This window comes from Balaenoptera borealis, assembly GCF_965194805.1.
Source record: "Balaenoptera borealis genome assembly, chromosome: 3".
NCBI lineage: Eukaryota > Metazoa > Chordata > Mammalia > Artiodactyla > Balaenopteridae > Balaenoptera > Balaenoptera borealis.
In genome coordinates, this window is record NC_138866.1 from 180,128,003 (window position 1) to 180,151,095 (window position 23,093).

General features: G+C 40.3%; 1 protein-coding gene and 1 long non-coding RNA gene across 3 annotated transcripts in view; both read right to left on the reverse strand.

Moving 5' to 3' along the window:
• ST8SIA6 (ST8 alpha-N-acetyl-neuraminide alpha-2,8-sialyltransferase 6) overlaps nucleotides 1-23,093 on the reverse strand; it is a 261,570-nt gene that overhangs the window by 188,312 nt on the left and 50,165 nt on the right. The window lies entirely within an intron of this gene.
• On the reverse strand, nucleotides 16,911-21,511 carry LOC309625173. Its single transcript, XR_014242368.1, has 3 exons — nucleotides 20,924-21,511; nucleotides 17,908-20,611; nucleotides 16,911-17,601 (listed from the first exon to the last, which is right to left on the reverse strand). It is a non-coding gene; the product is annotated as an uncharacterized lncRNA (long non-coding RNA).

The window sequence follows — 23,093 nt, forward strand, 5'->3', positions numbered from 1 at the left end:
AGTTGTCTCAGGACAATCATCAAAGAGGGGAAATTTGAAAGTATTTTAGGTAAGAAATGGAGTGATAAAATTAGAATACCACCACAATTGCAAACTTTAATGAGTTAAGGAATCTAGATCTAGTCAATGATCACCAATTATTGATCACTGATCTAGGCAATGATCAATGATTATTGATATCATAGAGGGCCAACCAGACAAGCTGCCTTTTGATGGAAGCACACAAACCCACTCATGAAGTATTACCATCAAAACCTTGAACCTGAATGATCAAAGCTCTAAATCTCACTACTCAGTTTACAGGAAATGCAAGAAAGAGAAAGATGTTAAACCATATACTACTGGGATGCAATTAGAAAATTTCAGAATATGGGAAGTTTAGCAGACAAGTACACAAGTTTCCTTAAGAAATCAATTATAATCAATTAAAGAGAGAGGAGGAGAGAGGAGGAATCTATGGATAAAAAAAACTTTAAAAATGTATCAACAAGTTGCAATGTATGGACCTTATTTGGCTCGATTCATACAAACTCACTGTACAAAAATTATGACTCAGACAAATTTGAACATTAATTGAATAGTTGATACTATTAAGAAATTATTGTTAATATTTTTAGGCTTAATAATGATGTTCTGCTTGTATCTTAAAAGGCTCCTTATGCTTTAGGGATGCATAGTAATGTATTTTTGGATCAAAGAATATCAAGAATATCATAAGATTTGCTTCAGTAAAAAATGAACTTGCTCATTGTAGTTTTGATTTACATTTCTCTGATAATTAGTGACGTTGAGCATCATTTCGTGTGCTTTTTGACCTGTATGTCTTCTTTGGAGGAATGTCTATTTAGATGTTCTGTCCATTTTTTAATTGGGTTGTTTGGTATCACCTCACACCAGTCAGAATGGCCATCATCAAAAAAGTATACAAACAATAAATGCTGAAGAGGGTGTGGAGAAGAGGGAACCCTCCTACACTGTTCGTGGGAATGTAAATTGGTACAACCACTATGGAGGACAATATGGAGGTTCCTTAAACAACTAAAAAGAGAGTTGCCATATGATCCAGCGATCCCACTCCTGGGCATATATCCAGAGAAAACCACAATTCAAAAAGATACATGCGGGACTTCCATTGTGGTGCAGTGGTTAAGAATCCGCCTGCCAGACCCTTAATGATACAACCACTGACAGTATTGAAAGAAGACATTCGTTATACAATTTTAAACTGTGTCTCAGTATTGGATCACAACATCTATAATGGCTTTAACTAATAATACTCTTATAGTTATGCTGCAAGTAACATAACTCTACTAGATTGTATTATATGCAAGATAATTTTAAGATAATGTGTGTATTAAAGAATATTGGTCTATTGAAGGCATTTAGATCAATGTAAATAAAACTATCACAATTTTGTAAAAATAAATTAATTAATTAATTAAAAATTAAAAAAAAAAAGAAAGAATCCGCCTGCCAATACAGGGGACACGGGTTTGATCCTTGGTTCAGGAATATCCCACATGCTGCTGAGCAACTAAGCCCGTGCACCACAACTACTGAACCTGCACTCTAGAGCCCGCGTGCCACAACTACTGAGCCCGCATACCACAACTACTGAAGTGCCTAGAGCCCATGCTCCACAACAAGAGAAGCCACTGCAATGAGAAGCCCGAGCACTGCAACAAAGAGTAGCCCCCGCTCTCTGCAACTAGAGAAAAGACCAGGCACAGGAACGAAGACCCAATGCAGCCAAAAAAAAAATAATTAAGTTTTTAAAAAAAGATACCTGAACCCCAATGTTCACTGCAGCACTATTTACAATAGCCAAGACATGGAAGCAACCTAAATATCCATCAACAGAGGAATGGATAAGGAAGATGTGGCACATATATACAATGGAATATTAATCAGCCATAAAAAAGAAGGAAATAATGCCATTTGCAGCAATATGGATGGACCCAGAGATTATCATACTAAGTGAAGTCAGACAGAGAAAGACAAATGTCATATGATATCACTCATATGTGAAATCTAATTTTAAAAATGATATAAATGAACTGATTTACAAAACAGAAACAGACTCACAGATTTTGAAAACAAACTTATGGTTACCAAAGGGGAAACATGGGTGGGAGGGATAAATTAGGAGCTTGGGATTAACGTACACACACTACTATATATAAAATAGATAACCAACAAGGACCTACTGTATAGCACAGGGAACTCTCCTCAATATCTTGTAATAACCTATAATGGAAAAGAATATGAAAAAAATAGATACATGTATATGTATAACTGAATCACTTTGCTGTACACTTAAAACTAACACAACAATATAAATCAACTATATTTCAATAAAATTTTTTTTTAAATGAACTTGCCTCAAAATAATCTACTGAGGGAGAAGAGTATAAATGGGCCATGACTGGCCTTGAGTTGATAACTGTTCAAAGTGAGTGATGAAACTTGGGGTTTCCTGTATAATTCTCTGTATTTTTGTGTATGTTTGAAATTTTCCATCATGAAGAATTTAAAAAACATACATCGTCATTTTTTTTTCATTCCAAGTTCATCTGAACAAGTCCATCTACAATGAGCACGTTAGATTAACTATCCAGGTTACCAAGCCACTTGAAAATGGGCTCTAAGTTGAAAGAATAAATCATACAATAAATGTTGTGACACACTTCTTTTCATGCTGGTATATATCATTTGTCAATGATTTCAATAAACACTAGGTGGCATAGTGATTGCTTTATACTAAAGAGGCAAAGGAGAAAATGGATTGTCCCACTGCCATGGATATACCATCTATCAATGCTATGGCATGGTGACATCACTTTTTGAAATTATCCCATTTCTTAACAGACAAAAATATCTTTTTTCACTTAAAATGTTTATTCTGCCTCTGCATTACAAGCTCACCTAAACGTAATTTATTAAAATTTCTCTTTACATAGTAATTTTCACTCTTGCATTTTTTTTTTCACCTTTCAGTTTATTTTAACAGCGCTGTGTCCTGCCAGGAAGAAGCTGAAATTGAACATTGCACAGTTAAGTAGGAGGAAGAATTTTATATTCTTCAAGCTGGGTTGACACGAAGTATTCCACATGCTGCAAAAATTAATATGAAGTAGCCTTGAGCCTTCTCTCTAATATCTGCATGTTGCTTCTAGCTTCTCATTCCCATCTCATTAATTGGTCCCAAATCTTGTTTTAGCTCTCTCCACGTTCCTGTCCGCTGATTTTTTTTCTTAACCAAAATAATATTATCATTCTATTTTTACAGTGCACGGCTAATTTAGGGAATCCCTGAGATTTTAATTAATGGATGATAATTAAAGTATTCAGCTTCAAAATCCATTATTTTGGACAGGAAATAAACTTACCCAGTGGGAAAGAAGGAGGAACAGTAGATCTGGGTGTCTGGATGTCCATTGTACCACATGGCATTGATCCACTCAATTCATTTCTCTGTGTCTGTTTCCTTCATTCAATCTTTTATTGAATGGATATTTATGTACCTGCTAGGGGACCAGCTTTGTGCTAACGCTAGGAATACAGTGGTAAGTGCAGCAGTATCACATCCTCATGGTGATGTGTTTGAATTGAGACTGGAAAGATGTCTAAGAATTATCAGAGTGGAGAGCGGGGGAGTGTTTGGGCCAAGATAAAGTTCAATGGTGCTGAGGAAAGGAACTGGTATAAAACGAAGAAATATGATTTAGAATGAAAAAGAAGGATAAGAAAATTGGCACACCTTGTAAATAGAATTGAACAAAGTAGTAGCCCATTATTAGATCTTTCCAGTTCTAAACCAGATATATAATTGGTTAGCAATTGGGTCAGAGAATCTTGGCTTTACCATTTACTATTGCTATGATCATATGCAAATTCTTAGTATTTCTTAACCTCAGTGTCCTAGTCGATAGAATAGTGATATATATATACCTGCCTCAAGATTGTTCTGGGGCTAAGATAATACGTTGAAAGCTTATGTCTGGTATATGTGAAGCATTCTGCATATAAATGGTAATGATTATTATTAGCTTATCCTTCACCCTTCTCCAAGAAGCTCCTGCATTTTTTGTCTGATTTTATTCCAACAAAAGCCTTGGGAGAGATTTGTGAGATTTATGGTACTAGATGATTTCTGTTTTACAAATGAGAAAACTTGAACTCAAAGGGTGGCAAAGGAAATGAATGGAAAAAAAGTCTCCTGGCTTCCTGTTCAACCTTCCTTTTCCCATCACATGACACTTTTCTGACCATTTTAGCTTCCCTTCGAACCAATAAGGAATCTTAACACAGACTGGGGACTTGTCCAGATTTGTTTATCTTACAGCTTAAGATTTCAGGTCTTCCTTTGGGTTTTTCCTATTAGTCCAACAGATGGATCTTATACAGAAGCTGTTCCTCTCATGCTAAGCCTTCTTTTTAAAGTGTTAAGGTTATGAATATCCTGTCAGTCAATGACTTGTTAAAATGAAGACCAGCAAGTGTTTTTAATCATTTTTATGTGCACCATACTGTCTTTTCTGTCATCCTTCCATTACTTTGGATCTATGAGCTAAAGCTTTCTTTACAAGCTGTTTCTCAAGAAATCGGTAAAGCTTCCCTTAGCAATTGCCTCAACTGGATGACGTACTTGAAATAAAAGGTCACACTCTCTTGGACTCTGAGTTCATCTTCCCTTGAAAATTCAATCGAAGTAGGGTCATTCCTAGCGTAATCGTTACTTGAATTGCAGATGATCGAGAAACACCTGAAAGCTACCATGACTGGAAGTGCTGGAAAGTAGGGGGGGGAGTAGAAGGATGGATGCCGAGAGATGGATTGCAACAGTCTTCCCGACTTTTAAACACTGCAGCGCTGACCTGCTATTTAAACATAACTACCTGGCAGTGCCTCTCCTGAGCTGCTGCACAGCTGGAGGTGCAGGTACAATGCCTCCAACTGAACTCTCTTCCAGGCAAAGTTGTGAGTTGATCCAGAAAGAGGAACCAGACATTTTCTTCCCGACAGCACTTCGAAGGGACATTCCATTTACGGGCTTCCATAACTCTACCAAGGAAATATTTCTTCTGCTATTCACCTAAAATTTGGTTGGGTGTTAAGTTTGTAGTAGAGCTGAAGATGTTTCCTAAGTATTAGATACCCACTTTTTGTGTGTTGACAAGTGTGATAAGCTAATTTTCCTCAAGCTGTCACCCCTGTTTCTATATACCAAACGTCTCACCACCTTTAGAAAGCTTTTCCTGATTCTCCCCGCGCCAATCGGATGGGATCTTCCTAGAACGCAAGCAACTACCTCCACTCCTCCACAGTCCATTGTCATTGGTACCCTCCTTGATTTGTGATTGTTCGTGTCCTTGTCACAGCTCTTACTGGACTATCCATTTCCTGAACTAAGCCTTTGTTATCTCAGCTTTGTTGTCTGTGGCTTCCTGCACATGGCAGGTAGGAATCTAGGAAATACACTATAGAATTGAATTCTCCTACCTCAGACCCAAAGCACTTTATGTACCGGAAAAATTACGGGGGGAAAAAAAAAAGCATTCCCTTGAAGTCTTTGAAAAAAAAGATTTTAACAGTGATGTAGTATACTTCAAATTATGGATCTCAGATTCCTAAGCTTTTAATGCAAGCCATAAATTCAGGCACCAAATTGTCCTTGCTACAAATGGAAAGAGTGGATGAAGTCTGGGTTGGATGCTGATGGTACAGGCTGTTTTTTTGATGAGAGAAATCTGTCTATCAAGAGACTCAAAGTGCCGCCTGCTGCATAATCATTACCACTCAGTTCAGGGCCATCAAAGGTCTTGTTTTAAGCATGTTTCCCTGAAAATTATCCCTGGCCATTTGCCTTGAATAACTATTTTTCAAAAATAAGATGTTTATTGAAAAACGTAAGGACAAAAGCAAGAAGGCATGAATACTAATGAAAGCTATCCTGCTGGCAAAGATTCACAGAACAGGCACAGAAACGCCCTTGGTTTTGTAAGCACACTGCCTCTTTCCATGGACCTCGGAATGATTTCTACTATAAAGTCAAATTTGCAACTAGGGTACCATCATTGATAGGGTTCTATGCTACAAGTCAATCAATAAATCAGCAGGTCCTTTAATTTCTTACATGTTATAAATTAAACATGTTGCATAACAAAACACTTACAAACTCACATGGAATACCTACTAAAATGTTTTAAAATGAGTGGGTCACCAGTTTGCATATAGTCTTTTCATGCAGAATGAGAATGAGACCTCTCCTTGTCTCTGCTGACCTCTCACTGGACCCTGAGAAGGACCAGCCATGACTGACATGTTTATTATCTCTCTATTCCCTGACTTTGGACTTCATTTGCCTTGTTGTCTTTATGCTGCTTGAATCATGGTGCTGTTTCTGCTATTCTCAGTGGAGGACTTCTCATCAAAATCTACACAATTGTCCTCCTTCTATTACTAAAACGAGAATCAAATGACTAATCTCCTTTGACTTCTATGTGATAACTGCCTTCAAATTCACATGATACCAGTTGCTCTGTTTCTCCTTAGGAAATGACACAGGTGATCTGGATTGTATCTCATGGATGATATAAATTTTGCAGTACTGCGTGTTTTCCTTTTTGCTTTGGCTTCCTGGATGCTCAGAGCCCACCTGGTAGCCCAATTTAGTCAACATTTCTGACATTATGGAAGCTAATTAGCAAAGCTCTGTTTGTTACTCAAGATGTGGGAAACCAAATGTCTTGCATTGCTCCACAAAAGTCTCCAGCTTGTCTTATCTTACTAAGGTGCCTGGATTTTCTCTGACCTTGATCTTTTTTTTATTACTCTCACATCATATATTGCCTTTAAACCATATCAAAATCTTCATAGAGTAAATAAGGATATAAACTTATAAATAACTACTTCAGTTATAGAATGCAGTTTGGAGAGTTAGAGTCTTTTTTTTAGGAGGGGATACCTAGGACAAAAGATTCATGTCTTTTTAGAAAAACATATCTGAAGTACAATAGTATCAACCCTAATAATTATCCTCTAGTTATTTGCCTACAATCTCACCAGCACCTTGAAATTGTCTCTCTTAAACACAGATCACATCATATTGCTTTCCTGCTCAGACACCTTAGATGGTGCTACCTACGGATTAAAGTTCAAGTTCCTAAGCTTGGCATTCAAAGTCCTTCACGACATGCCACCATCTTATCTGTCCAGCCCTATCTCCCAGCCTGCCTTCAGTGTATCCTGCACTTGTGTGAATCTGTACAATGTATTTCTGGACAAGCCCTACCCTTCTCTCCCCACCTTCAAGCCTTTCCCCCTCTCCTCTTTCCAAAGCACACAGAAAATAACTCTTGTTGCCCTTTTCTTCTGGTCTAACATACTTCCCAGCCTGGGTTAATATTGAGAAAATCAACTTGTTAATGACTACTGCTATGAGCACTTCATTTTATAACAACTGGTTTTCTTATTTTTTATTAATACAGAAAATTCTTGTTGCACACTTCTTCTCAAGTTCAGCTCCAGAACTGTATCTTTTAGCCCCAAATTGTCTCCCTTCTGTGATTAGTGTTTACACTGTAGAATATTTAGAAGCAATCTACCTTAATGATCAAAAGGTTTACCTTCAGAGTCAACTGAATTGGGGTTCAGCGACTTAATGTCATTTGTAAAATAAGATGATAATACTCATTACAGTTTTTAAATGTGTCCATAAATTCTTTGACAACCCTCCAATTCAGAGGCACAGTCAATGTACCCTCCTCTTGAAACTAGGTACCTTTGTGACTTGTTTGTAACCAACAGAATACAGGAGAAAAAGATACTGGGTAATTGTTAAGATTAGGCCAACAAAGTTATGCAGTTTCTGTTTTGTTCACTGAGATACTCACTTTTGGAGCCTTGAGCTATCGTTTAAGAAGTCAACTACCCTGAGGCCACCGTGCTATGACGAAGCCCAAGAGACATAAAGAGGCCATATTTTACATGTTTCAGTAGGAGGTCCCAGCTGAGGTCCCAGCCAACAGCCAGTATCAATTGCTAGACATGTGAGTGAAGATACCTCCAGATGATCTAATGATTCCAGCCCTCAACTGTCAAGTCATTCCCTGCTCACTGATCCAGCCATCATGGAGCAGAGACAAGCCATTTCTGTTGGCCTTACCCAACTTCCTAAGCCACAGAACACACGAGCATAATACAACAGTTGCTTTAAGCTGCTCATTTGGAGAGCAATTTACTATGCAGCAATAATAACTAGAAGAGACATTTGGTTCCTAGAAGTAGAATGCTACTATACCATAACCCTAAAGCATGAGACACTGGCTTTGAGACCACTCTTTGGAAGCAGCTGAATGGATCTCAAGTAGACTGTTAGTGGAAGCCTGACAAGGCTAAAGGAGACCATTGGTCAGGATTTGAAAAAAAGCGAAGAGAATGGTGCAAGAAGCTAGAGAAAAGCGGAGTCTTATTACCTAGTGGTACAAAGTTTGGCCAAACTGTCGTATGTGGTAATGTGAAAAATTGGAACTATACCTAAGGAATTTGATGATTCAGCTAAGCAGATTTTTTTGCAGAATATTAAAAAGGCTACCTGGTTTCTTCTTGCTGCCTGTGATAAAACGCAAGAGGAGAGAGATGAGCTAAAAGGCAAACTGCTTAGCATCAAGCAAAATCTGAGGCGCTGAAAGTTGCTGGACTCAAAAGTAAATGTCTCACGTTGCTGGCATCTCCAAATGGCAAATGATGGCCAAGTTAAGAGTATTTCTAGGGCAAAGATCAAACCTAAAGGGGGAAGTGTATAAGATCATTTGTTCAGGCCTTCAGGAGATTTAAGGCTGTGCCACATGGACTCTTTCAGACATACAAAAGGACTCCTAAGGACCTTAAAGGCATATATCATAGACCCTCACTCCTAAAGGACTTTCAGTAATCTTAAGAACCTTGTCACTCAGCAGCCTCTCCGGTTCCTTAATGTAAAGAAGGGCTTGCCTTAAAGATATCTGTGGTTGTAGCTTTTGTCAAATGTAGTGAACCCTAATAAGATTCAGAGAAAACCCACAAAGTTTTAAGGAAATTATATTGATAAAAACATGTCAGCTTGTGAGGGAGACGGAAACAGTACAAAATGAAGACAGGCCTTGGAACCGAAACCCCAAACCCCTGTGGATAGGAAGCAGGATGGAGTTTACTTAGTTATAAACATGGGGCAATTATTACAGAAAAGGAAGAATGACTCAAAAGATGGAGCCAAGAGCTCAGAGGAAAACGTCAAGAAGCACAGAGAAAAATTCCTCGAGTAGAACTGAGCTCTAATCAGGGGCACGGCGGCCCAGGCCTAACTGGATTTCAGAATTGCTATGGGCCAGCGACTGCTGTGTGCTTCCCATTCTCTCTGTTTTTGAAGCAAAATGTATAGAGCAGTTACCCTACGCTGTCCCGCCACTGAGTGATGGTAAGTTGGCTGTGTGTAGGGTAGTTTGTTCCTTTTTCTTTTTGGCCATGTTACACAGCTTGCAGGATCTTAGCTCCCCAACCGGGGATGGAACCTGTGCCCCCTTCAGTGGAAGCACAGAGTCCTAACCACTGGACCGCCAGGGAAGGCCTGGGTAGTTTGTTTCTTTAGTCCTCAGGTCTTAAGATAAAGAGGAACCAGTCTTGAAGAGCCATACCTGAGAAACTGTACTTGAGGAGTCTCATCCATGCATGGACTTGATTTTTATAAGGAGACCCTATACCTCCAGCCTAAGCCTGATGACACTATCGTGCATGAATAAAAACTGTGCCTGTAGCTGTTCACAAACATGTTTGAAAATTCTTTGACCCCCCTCTTTTCAAGAGGTGGGGTCTACACACCCTCTCTGTGAATACAGGGCAGACCTGCAGTTCACTGGCAATCAACAGAATGCATTTCAAATAGTGATGAATGGCACTGGAGGCTATTCATGAAAGTCAATGCAGTTTCCTCCTTGTTAGCCAGGGCACTCACTTTTGCAGGTCCTGAGACAACCATGCTCTGAGGAAACCCAGGCCACACAGCAAGGCCAAGTGTAGGTGCCCCAGCCAACAGCTAGCATCGACTACCAGATATGTGAGTAAGGACACTTCCAGGTGATTCCAGCCCCAGATTTCATGTTGTCACTGTTGAGACCTGAGACTTCATGAATCACAGACAAGCCATTCCCTCTGTGCTCTGTCTAAATTCTTGACCCAGAATCTGTCGGCATAATAAAATGGTCGTTTCAAGCTGCCAAGTTTTGGGATTATTTGTTGCACAGCAATACCTCAAAGGATTATTATGAGGATTAAATGAGACGTGTACATAAAGCAACAAGCTTGGTGTTTGACAAAATAAACCCTCAGTGAATGGGACTTATCAAGGGCTAACTCATCAATTTACTGGGCTTTGCTAAAAATATTTAGCATATAAGAGATGCCTAATATATACTCGTTGACTTGAAGTGATTACAGAGTTGAGGATAGAAAAGATGAAGTTGCAGAGAAATCACAACCTCATTTTCCTCACCTGAGAGGACATTTTTTAAAATGCTATTAAAAGAAACAATTTTCCCTGTAGCAGTCTATCAAATTCTAAAATTTATCTCAGTGAAAAATCAGATTGTGCAATTCATTTAATTCTTGTCTTCTCCACTAAGTCTAAGGTAACAAAACTATAAGTACCTGCATTCAGTGAATAATAGTTAATTTGGTACCATATGATATCACTTATATGTGGAATCTAAAATATGACACAAATGAACCTATCTATGAAACAGAACAGAATCACGGACATAGAGAACAGACTTGTGGTTGCCATGGGGGAGGGATGGAGTAGGAGGTTGGGCTTAGCAGATACAAACTATTATACAGAGAATGCATAAACAGCAAGGTCCTACTGTACAGCACAGGGAACTATACTCAATATCCTGTGATAAACCATAATGGAAAAGGATATTTAAAAAAAGAATCTATATGGGGCTTCCCTGGTGGCGCAGTGGTTGAGAATCTGCCTGCCAATGCAGGGCACACGGGTTCGAGCCCTGGTCTGGGAGGATCCCACATGCCGCGGAGCAACTGGGCCCGTGAGCCACGATTGCTGAGCCTGCGCGTCTGGAGCCTGTGCTCCGCAACAAGAGAGGCCGCGACAGTGAGAGGCCCGCGCACCGCGATGAAGAGTGGCCCCCGCTTGCCACAACTAGAGAAAGCCCTTGCACAGAAACGAAGACCCAACACAGTCATAAATAAATAAATTTTTTAAAAAAATGGTGATGGTTAAAAATTATTAACATTGATGAAGGTTTGGTTTAAAAAAAAAAAAGAATATATATAACTGAATCATTTTGCTATACAACAGTAATTAACACAACGTTGTAAATCAACTATACTTGAATTAAATAAATAAATAGTTAAGTTGGGAAATGATGGATTGATGGATACCGGCTAGCAAATACGGGATGTGGATAATGCAGTGGTCCACATCTATCCCAGCCTTCACTGCAACTCTGAAGTATGTGAGGTTTTTTCCTCAAACCCTCTCCACAATCCAACCTTGTCACTGTCATCCTCTCTCCATTACTGTCATTTACTACCTCTCATGGTCAAAGACTCTCCAAAGGAATTTCTGTACCTAAACCATTTTAAAAAATTTTTTCTGGAGACAAAACCCCACCTAGAACTTTGGGATATATAGATCACAAGTAAGAAAGGCTTTGATTTATAAAATCACATTGGGGGGGCTTCCCTGGTGGCGCAGTGGTTGAGAATCTGCCTGCCAATGCAGGGGACACGGGTTCGAGCCCTGGTCTGGGAAGATCCCACATGCCGCGGAGCAACTGGGCCCGTGAGCCACAACTACTGAGCCTGTGCTCCGCAACAAGAGAGGCCGTGATAGTGAGAGGCCCACGCACCGCGATGAAGAGTGGTCCCCGCTCGCCGCAACTAGAGAAAGCCCTTGCACAGAAACGAAGACCCAACACAGCTAAAAATAAATAAATAAATAAATAAATAAATTTATAAAAAAAAAAAACCAAAATCACATTGGATTAAAACAATCCCTAATTTCTCATCTACCTTGTCACAGTTGGTGCAAGAGATAATACAAAGTGAGAGGGTGAGGCTTGCTTAGCTTCTAACCTGTGAAGTCTTAATCTTCCCGTGGCTGAAGCAAAATGACCACTGCAGGCATTTTACGTAGAAGGAATCTGAAGAGCTCTAGCCCAACCAGTGACAACATTCTAATGTCTGTGTTCCACATAACATTGAGCAGAGTTCCCTGTGCTATACAGTAGGACCTTGTTCGTTATCCATTTTAAATACAGCAGCATGTACACGCCAATCCCAAACTCCCTAACTATCCCTTCCCCGCACATCCTTCCCCCCGGTAACCTTAAGTTCCTTCTCTCAGTCTGTGAATCTGTTTCTGTTTTGTAAATAAGTTCATTCGTATCACTTGTTTTTAGATTCCGCATATAAGGGATGTCATACAGCCTGGATGGGAGGGGAGTTTGGGGGGAGAATGGACACATGTATATGGATGGCTGAGTCCCTTTGCTGTGCACCTGAAATGATCACAACATTGTTAATCGGCTATACTCCAGTATAAAATAAAAAGTTAAAAAAAAAAATAATGTCTGTGTTCCATGTCTGATCAATGGTCTTCACATCATTTCCCAGTTGAAAACCTGCCTAAAATCTTAGCTCTTTTTGGACTAAGGTCCTGCCTTGCTGTTCCTAATCAACTGCTTAGAAAATTCTCATCTCCCTCTTAAACCCCTGAGAAGTGGCTGGAGGCCTTACTAGGTGTGATAGACTTCCCTAACTCTTAAGGGTCCACAATTAGGGCTCCAAAATTTATTGTGTCAGTGTTCTCCCTCACTGAGCCAGCTAGCCTTTTGGAGCACTCAAACACTTCTGCCAGACCCCCTAACTAATAGTTTGCCTGCCACTGGGTTGATATCCCCTCAGAATACTGTATTCTGCCCCTAATTGGAATTTTCCCAGCATCTGCCCCATCCAGCAGATGAGACTTGTTTTGTTCTAGCTGCACAAGTCATGTGGGATGAAATAATAGCGATGTGAGGGTGAAAACCTTCTCAGTTTTTTAGATGGTTCTATTTTACAGTTATAACATGACAAATTAAATATGCAAATTCCTTTGCTCCTTGAACTGTTCCTTAGAGAAGCAGAAAGAGGCTTCAAAATATCTGTAAAATGAGGTGAAAGGACATAGCTTTCAGTCATCTGAGTAATGATTTCCCTGCCGAGAAAAGGGCAAACCGTAAATACTTTCATTTCATTTAATACTAAAGATACAGAAAATGTGACTTTTTAATTAATCTCTAAAACACTGTCCAAAATCTCTCTTGGCTCTAGGGCAATCTTTTAATAGAACCAAAAAAATAACAAAAATAACAAAAAGAAGGAGGACAGTAAGAGGAAGAAAAGCTTTTCACCCAAAGACTGGTCTCATGCTTGTTTTTAATCCGAGTACTCTCTGAGGAGCGGGGGTGGGGAGGAAGGGCAAACTGTTACGATCTGTGGTCCTTCTCCATTGGGAGAAACTCTGGAAGATAATGAGACAGAATTGCTTGACAGGGCTCCCCAAGGACAAGGTCAACAACCTTCAAGTGGCAGCTCCAAAAGTACAACTGTAAGTTTCTTAGATTTCTCACCCATTACAGTTCTAGGAAAAGGAGGCTAATTTTGCAAACAGCCAACTCAAACTTCCTGTTACATGTGCCTCTTATAAAATAACAAGAAGAGGAGTATATGACAAGAACACTTGAAGAGCCATGCCAGTTTTTCCAGGTACTTGGAGAGATTTGGAAGAGATGTTTGCAAAGTTTTGTCTTCAAATAATTAATTTGACTCTTAAGGACAAAAGGTACTATTGCAAGTGTTACCAAGGCTACTACCAACACTGTTCCATGAGAGATACCTCTGCTGTTGGTTCTGCTGTGCCTTGTGGAATATGTGTAAAGAGGCATATTATTTAGAAAGGATTGGCATTGGTAGATGGAAGAACCAATGAAAATGGGAAGAAAATCTCTGGCCAAGTGAGGCTAAGTCATTGGTACAGGAGGTGAAACATGATGTTGACCACAGTTTCATGGTATCACCCTGAAAGTGATAAAAGTGCCGTGTACATCATTTCCTAAGATGGGCGCCAACAATTCCTCCCATCTGTGCACGTGCATGCCATTCCTTCCATCGAGAGGTGGACTCTTATTTCCCTCCCCCTTGAGTCTGGGAAGGCCTAATGGCTTCCTCTGACCAAGAGAAAACAACGGAAGTGATGGGACTTCACTTCACTGGGACTTCTGAGTCAAGGCTTTAAGAGATCTTGTAGCTTCTACTTTCACCTTCTTGGAAGCCAGCTACCATATAGAAATGCTTGGGCTAGACTGTAACCATGACGAGGGACCAGATGGAGAGAGAGGCCAGCCAGCCCCAGACATTCCGGTCCAGCTGAGGCACCAGATGTGAAAGAAGCCCCCAGAGCTCCCAGCTGAATGCAGCCAAGACCCAGTGGAGCAGAAGAGCATCCCAACAGAGCTCAGAGAACCCAGAGCAGCGTGAGAAATTATAAGTGGCTATTGTTTCAAGCTAGTTTTTTTTTTTTAATTTATTTTATTTACTTATTATTTTTGGCTGTGTTGGGTCTTCATTGCTGCATGGGCTTTCTCTAGTTGCGGCGAGTGGGGGCTATTCTTCATTGCGGTGTGCAGGCTTCTCATTGTGGTGGCTTCTCTTGTTGAGGAGCATGGGCTCTAGGCACGCGGGCTTCAGTAGTTGTGGCTCGTGAGCTTCAGTAGTTGTGGCTCGCGGGCTCTAGAGTGCAGGCTCAGTAGTTGCTGCACACGGGCTTAGTTGCTCTGCGGCATGTGGGATCTTCCTGGACCAGGGATTGAACCCGTATCCCCTGCATTGGCAGGCGGATTCCCAACCACTGCGCCACCAGGGAAGCCCTCAAGCTAGTTTTGAGTAATACGTGGGTGATCGAGACAGACTCTCTGTCCCCAGTGACAATGAAGAGGTACATGCCTGGACTGGTGAGAAAACTACTTATGTGAACAACTTCTGTGGAAGCAAGTGGCTTGCTGGAGGGAGGAAATAAAAAGCTAACGATGAAGAAGGGGTGGACAAACTAGAATTGAGCTGAAGGATTTTCCTGGACACTTTTAAACTCCGGCCGTGTGGTGGAATCCCAGATATCTAAGTGATACTAAACAGAAGCAGTTGCTTCCCAAGGTTTCTCATGCCAGTCTGAAAAATAAAAGGAAGCAGTTACAGGACATCTTAGTTTAGGTTTCCACAGAAGACCCTGAGGCAAGGATTTGAGTGAAAGCAGTTTGCTAGGTGGTATAAGGAACACAGACAGGTGAGGGAGAAAACTGATACAGAGAATGAAGGCAGCCAAAGTTAGTAAGTTAGTTACCAGAGCTGGAGACTGGGAATCTCTGGGAGATGGTGCAAAATACATTACCTCAGGTGCAGGCCCAGCTGTGAGAGAGTTAGATGAATATGCTCATCTACTGACAGATAGATAGATAGATGATAGATACATAGATAGATAGACAGATCGGTCTTGGCAATGACTTTTTTGAATCAGACAAAAAAGCAAAAGCAACAAAGCAAAAATAAACAATGGGGACTACATCAAAACAAGAAGCTTCTGCACAGCAAAGGAAACGACCAGCAAAATGAAAAGGCAACCTACCGAATGGGAGAAAATATTTGTAAATCATATAGCTGATAAGGGGCTAATATCCAAAATATACAAGGAACTCATACAACTTAATAGCAAAAAAACCCCACAATCGATTAAAAATGGGTAGAGGATCTGAATAGACATTTTCCCAAAGAAGACATACAAATGGCCAACAGATACGTGAAAAGATGCTCAACGTCACGAATCATCAGGGAAATACAAATCAAAACCACAATAAACTATTACCTCACACCTGTTAGAATGGTTATTATAAAAAAAGACAAGAAATAACAAGTGTCGGAGATGATATGGAGAAAAGGAAACCTTTGTGCACTCTTGGTGGGAATGTAAATTGGGGGCAGTCACTATGGAAAACAATATGGACGTTCCTCGAAAAATTAAAAAGAGAACTACCATATGATCCAGCAATTCCACTTCTGGGTATTTATCCAAAGAAAATGAAAAACACTAACTCAAGAAGGCATATGCATCCCCATGTTCATTGCAGCATTATTTACAATAGCCAAGAGATGGAAGCAACCTAAGTGTCCATCGACAGATGAATGGATAAAGAAGATGTGGCACATATATACAATGGAATATTACTCAGCCATAAAAAGAAATGAACTTGAGTTATTTGTAGTGAGGTGGATGACCTAGAGTCTATCATACAGAGTGAAGTTAAGTCAGAAAGAGAAAAACAAATACCGTGTGCTAACACATATATATGGAATCTAAAAAAAAAAAAAAAGGTTCTGAAGAACCTAGGGGCAGGACAGGAGTAAAGACGCAGATGTAGAGAATGGACTTGAGGACACGGGGAGGGGGAAGGGTAAGCTGGGATGAAGTGAGAGAGTGGCATGGACATATATACACTACCAAATGTAAAATAGATAGCTAATGGGAAGCAGCTGCATAGCACAGGGAGATCAGCTCAGTGCTTTGTGACCACCTAGAGGGGTGGGATAGGGAGAGTGGGAGGGAGACGCAAGAGGGAGGGGATATGGGGATATATGCAGACGTATAGCTGATGCACTTTGTCATACGGCAGCAACTAACACAACAATGTAAAGAAATTATACTTCAATAAAGATGTTAACAAAAATTAACACATCAAAAAAACCCCAAAAAACACAAACAAAAAGAAAATACGGCATGTATGTGTATGTATGTATTACACTACATATATATATATATATATATATATGTAGTGGAATATTATTCAGCCATAAAAAAAGAAGGAGATCTTGCCATTTGTGGGCAACATGGATGGATCTTGAGGGCATTATGCTAAGTGAAATAAGTCAGACAGAAAAAGACAAATACCATATAATCCTACTTATATGTAGAATCTAAAAAAATAAACAAAAAAACTGAGCTTACAGTTAAAAGGTATAAACCTCCAGTTATAAAATAAGTAAGTGATGGGGATGTAATGTACAGCATGGTGACTATAGTTACTGATACTGTGTTGCGTATTTAAAGTTGCTAAGAGAGGATATTAAAAGTTCTCATCACAAGAAAAAAAAATTTGTAACTACGTATGGTGGTAGATGTTAACTAGACTTACTGTGATCATTTCACAGTATATATCAATACAAACATTGAATCATTAGGTTGTATATCTGAAATTAATATCATGTTATATGTCAACTATACCTCAATAAAAAAAGATATTCATCAAAATAATATTTATAATAGTAACAACTGGGAAACAGAATAGTCAACAATGGAGCTGGTTAAGTAAATAATGGCATATCTATCCAATGGAATATGACAGTCAATCATATGTTCATTAAGTGTTTTCAATTATCTTAGAAAATGTTTATGTCCTGCTATTATAAGATAAATAAAAATTATTTATAATTATATAAAAACAAAACAAAGGGCTTCCCTGGTGGCACAGTGGTTGACAATCTGCCTGCCAATGCAGGGGACACGGGTTCGAGCCCTGGTCTGGGAAGATTCCACATGCCGCGGAGCAGCTAGGCCCATGAGCCACAACTACTCAGCCTGCGCGTCTGGAGCCTGTGCTCCGCAACAAGAGAGGCCGCGATAGTGATAGGCCCGCGTGCCGCGATGAAGAGTGGCCCCTGCTCGCCGCAACTAAAGAAAGCCCTCACACAGAAACGAAGACCCAACACAGCCATAAATAAATAAATAAATAAATAAAAATTAAAAAAAGAAAAAAATACATGGTGCTATTGAGATATGAGTTTAAGACAACTTAAAATTTTTTACATATTAAATAACAGCTTATGTTTGGCAATTCATTGTCAGACACTGTAACTGAAAAATGACAAAAATATGTTTAAACAAACAAAGAATACTGAAGAGCAGAATTTCCTTCTGTTAGCACAGTTAACTTACAAAATGCTAATAAACATCTACTTTTTACAGAGTGATGCTATCTATAATGTATTGTGATCATTATTTAATCTGTACAGCAACTTTTATTTTACAGATGGCAATAAAGAGAGAATAAGAAGACGGCCCGTGGTCTCACAACCAACAAGGAATGTGGGACCCCTCAGCTTATCCTCACAGTGTTAACTCAAAATGAGAATTTTGGTTGCCTTTGCAACACCAGAGACAATTTCCTCTTTTCTATCCCAGAGCATCAGGTTGACAGTGTTGCTAAAGATTTAAGATGAAGATCACACTCCCAGTACAATTTAAAAATAACATACAGAGACCAGAGTTATGTCAGCAAAATTTCTTAAGTGTTTAATGATAACATTTCAATGATTTTTTAACTGGGGAAACTAAAATACTAATAGTGCAAATTCTTTTTAATAGTTTTAATTAGCAATAAATGCTCATTGCATCATATGCAAAAACCAGAAGAAAATTTAAAAGACAATAATTATACACAGATACACAGTATAAAATTTTAACAGCTGTACAGAAATAGCCTTTTTTGGAAGGATCCTAAGATTATCTGATCCAGTTCCTGCTTTGAGTAGCTACAGCATTCTTTACCCAGTGAGGGTAAGTAACGTTCCCAGATCATATGGCCACGAAGTGGTGCAGAGTCAACAAGACCTGTCTCTTCCTTCCCCACATACCGATCCTTTCTACAATGTGATGCCATCCTCTTAATCTTGGTGGGGCGAGAGGACACAGCCGGTTGGGGGAAATGCACAGGTGAAGTCATTGATCACCAGCTAACCAGCGTAGACATATAAGCTCCATAAAGGATGCTGGCAATTTACAGACTAGTCAAAAAGAGATAGCTTTTTTCCATGTGCTTTAAAATAAATTTGAAAACAAGAATGCCCTTTGGAGGACAAACTTCAACGTGATCAGATGTACAACCCATCAGATGAGTGACTACGCATTTGTTCAGCCTACCTCTCCTGATTGCTGCCCTTCTGATATGACTCACTGACGCTTTGGAAAGCATCTATTATGGTTTGAATTTCTGCATCTGTTTCCGGAAGTTGCAGGGGACAACTGGAATTAATTTTGGATTATTGGTACTGTTGCAAAGGACTAGAAAATGGTTTGCAGTATTTCAAAACAATGGCTAATACAAAATTATTTGTAAAACAAGTCTCAAGCATATTTTAAACCTTAGATTTGATTCCTCCTTTATTTCCCAATCTGGGTATCACTTCCAAGTCTATATACACTCATAGAATTGGAATTAATTATAATATCCATCCAAAGAATATTTTTGGTAGCATGACTATCTTGCTACCTTCAGACACAGATAAGGTTATACCTCTGTAATTTTCAAATTAATCACTCAAATACCCACTTGCCCGGAATTGTGGAAGAATTCTGGAAGTTTCTTCATTCTATTGGGTTGGCCAAAAAGTTCATTCGGGCTTTTTTCCGTAAAGTCTTACTGCAATAAAACGGCCAGTCTGGCTTTCAAATAGCAGGTAGAAGGAATTATCCCTCTGATCAGTCCTTACTTCATCACCATCGCTTTTGTTGCTACCAGAGTTTTTCAAAGGTCACGTGCCATGATCACTGTTTAAATGATTCCACGGGTGATCTAGATCCGTAAGTTTTCTTACAATGAGAGAGACCCCTTTCCCTTGATGGTACTTCACCACGGGGCTCTTATGAATGTGGTTATTTTATTTGCATTCATGTTCTCTGCCACTGTGGCCCAAGCCCATCCGGGTAAGCAGAAGAAGCAAGAGATTTGTAGCCTCATCCAGAGGTCGTGCTGGAACCAGCCCACCGTACCCAAGGAGCCATGGGGAATCTGTGGCCGCGACTCCAGACATCCTCTCCCTGACGTGAGCTCCATCTTGGAAATCTTTGGTACTCTTGCAAGCCAAGCAGACATCAGTCAGCACCCCGTCAATCCTCAAAGAGGTTCTGATATATTGACCTTTAATAACAGAAGCAATAATAATAATGAATAGTTGGGGTCTGTTCTCAACGCTTTGTTCACTTAACCCTCATAGAGATGCTGTGAAGTAAATATTAATTTTTGCCCCATTTTTCCGATGAAAGCATGGAGACACGGAGAAGTAAGGTAACACAGCTAGCAACTAGAAGAAGCGGGATTTGAACCTAAAAGTCTGGCTCAGATTCTGTGCTCTTAACCACATCACATTTAAAATCAGAACGGAAGAGACTGAAGTTTCTTTGCTTCCTGGAAGTTCCCTGAGTCCTGGATAAGGTTGTCTGTCCCTCTCTTTCCACCCCTTTGCCCCCCAATACCTAGCCAGTTCTAGAGCAGAGACTTTGTCAAGCAACAAAATGTACTGGATGATCCTTTCTGCGGAGCAATTAAGCCTCTGTCCGTCTGAGTAGGCAGAGTTCACCCAACCAGCCCTTCCAAGAATAAAGAATAAAAGTCACCAGCAAAGGTGAATTTTTGGTCTCTACCTAGATAAGAAGTATCTGGAAACTTTTAAAACAATAGTTCTGGGGCTTCCCTGGTGGCGCAGTGGTTGAGAATCTGCCTGCCAATGCAGGGGACACGGGTTCGAGCCCTGGTCTGGGAAGATCCCACATGCCGCGGAGCAACTAGGCCCGTGAGCCACAATTGCTGAGCCTGCGCGTCTGGAGCCTGTGCTCCGCAACAAGAGAGGCCGCGATAGTGAGAGCCCCGCGCACCGCGATGAAGAGTGGCCCCCACTTGCCGCAACTAGAGAAAGCCCTCGCACAGAAACGAAGACCCAACACAGCCATAAATAAATAAATAAATAAATAAAATTTAAAAAAAAAACAATAGTTCTGAACATGGAAACTTGCATGGAAAAAAACTGCATCTTTATTTTCACTATCTTTTAACCAAAATGTAATATTTTCATCAAGTATAAATGTGGGCAACAATCAACAATAGTATTAGTAATACTGGGGACTCTGTGACCAGCTGCAATATCATCTATTTTCATATCACAACAGTTCTCAGAGATTCCAAAAGATCACTTAACCTAGTTACTACCTTGAAATTCTACTATGAGATTCACTGCTAAATCACGTGAGGTATGATGTTAATAACAAAGCACCTATATTATTAAATTGCAATTTATTTTTTAACAGTTTGGTAACCATATTTAATAGTTTGGTAAAAATATTATTGGTGTCCTTTGTAATCCTATGTATTTAATTCATTTTAAAACATTCTGAGACATTCATAGGCACAAGAAGATTCAGATACCTGTTTAAAATGCGTTTCTCATGCATCTATTCCTTTTCAAGTCCTTTTCCCATTTAGGTTATTACAGAATATTGAGTGGAGTTCCCTGTGCTCTACAGTAGGTCTTTGTTGGTTATCTATTTTAAATATAGCCAGGTATACATGTCAGTCTTAAACTCCCAACCTATCCCTCCCCCATCCCTTCCGCCCGCCCGGGCCCGGTAACCAAAAGTTCCTTCTCTAAGTCTGTGAGTCTGTTTCTGTTTTGTAAATAAGTTCATTTGTATCATTTTTCTTTAGATTCCTCATATAAGCGATAGCATATGATATTTGTCTTTCTCTGTCTGACTTACTTCACTTAGTATGACAATCACCTTGCTGTACACCTGAAACTAAGACGACATTGTTAATCAACTATACTCAGATATAAAATAAAAATAAAAAACATAAAAAATAAAACAGTATTTATGTACAAACCAAAAATAAAATAAAATAAAATGCATTTCTCTCTCATGTTGCAGAGCCTGGATCCCTTTCAAACAATCTCAGAGCGTCCCAGCCCTTGGGAGTTGGCCTCATTAATTCCGTGAAGAAGCAGTTGCTATCGTCCATCTTTAAGGTCCATTCAGAGGATCCAGAAAGAGCTGAACAAATTTGGAGGTCCCCCCAGAAAGTTCCAGAACCTGAGGTTTAGAAATCAAAGTATAGCATTCCTTTCTTCTCTCTCTCTTTTTTTTTTTTTTTCTTTTTTCTTGGCTTACAAGAAAGTTTATTGTCTCACAGTCTGGAGGCTAGAAGTTTGAAATCAAGGCAAGGGTTGGGCCATGTTCTCTGACAGCTCCAAGGGAGCACTCTTCCTTGCCTCCTCTAGCTTCGGGTGTTTGCTGGCAGTCCTTTGTGTTCCTTGGCTGGTAGCTGCATCCCTCCGGTCACGCGGCCGACTTCTGTGTGTCTTCACGCCGTCCTCCCTCTGTACATGCTGCTATTTACAGGTGTTCTCCTCTCTTACAAGGACACCAGCCATATTGGTTTAGGGGCCCATCCTATCTGAGTATGAACTCATCTTAACTGATTTGCAATAAGTCTACTTCCAAATAAGGTCACGTTCTGAGGTTAGGGCTTCAATATGTCTTTTTTTTAAAGACTTGACTTTTAGAGTGGTTTTAGGATCACAGCAAAAGTGAGAAGGCACAGAGAGCTCCCATTTACTCCCAGTCCCTCCCGCATCATCAACAGACCCCACCAGAGTGGTACGCTGGTTACAACCGACGAACGTACACTGACACCCCACCCAAGGCTTACAGTTTACATTAGGGGTCACTGTTGGTGTTTCACATTCTATGGGTTTGGACAGAAGTGCAGTGACATCTATTCATCATGACAGAAGCACAGCTTTCTGTGAGGGGCGGGGAGAGGTAGAGCCGGGCAGGGCAGGTGTGTGGTGCTGCTTCTGTCCTGGGCCCCCGGAGAAGTGGGGAGGAGCGGATAGGCCTGGGGCTCCCTGGCCCCGATGGGTGTGGACCAAGAGCCCAAGCTGAGCGGAGGAGACCCGCAGCTGCAGGAGCAGGATTTCCGTGTCGCGTGCAGCGCCTCCCGAGAGGCACAGCCTGCAGCGGGTAAGAGCACGGGCCCGTGAGCAGGACCCCCGATCGGCACTCTGGCTCTGCCACCTGCTAGCTGTGGCCCTTGAACAAGCTTTATAACCTCTCTGTGCCTCGGTTTTCTCGTGTGTACAATGGGAACAGCCATGCTCGCTTCACACGGTTGTTA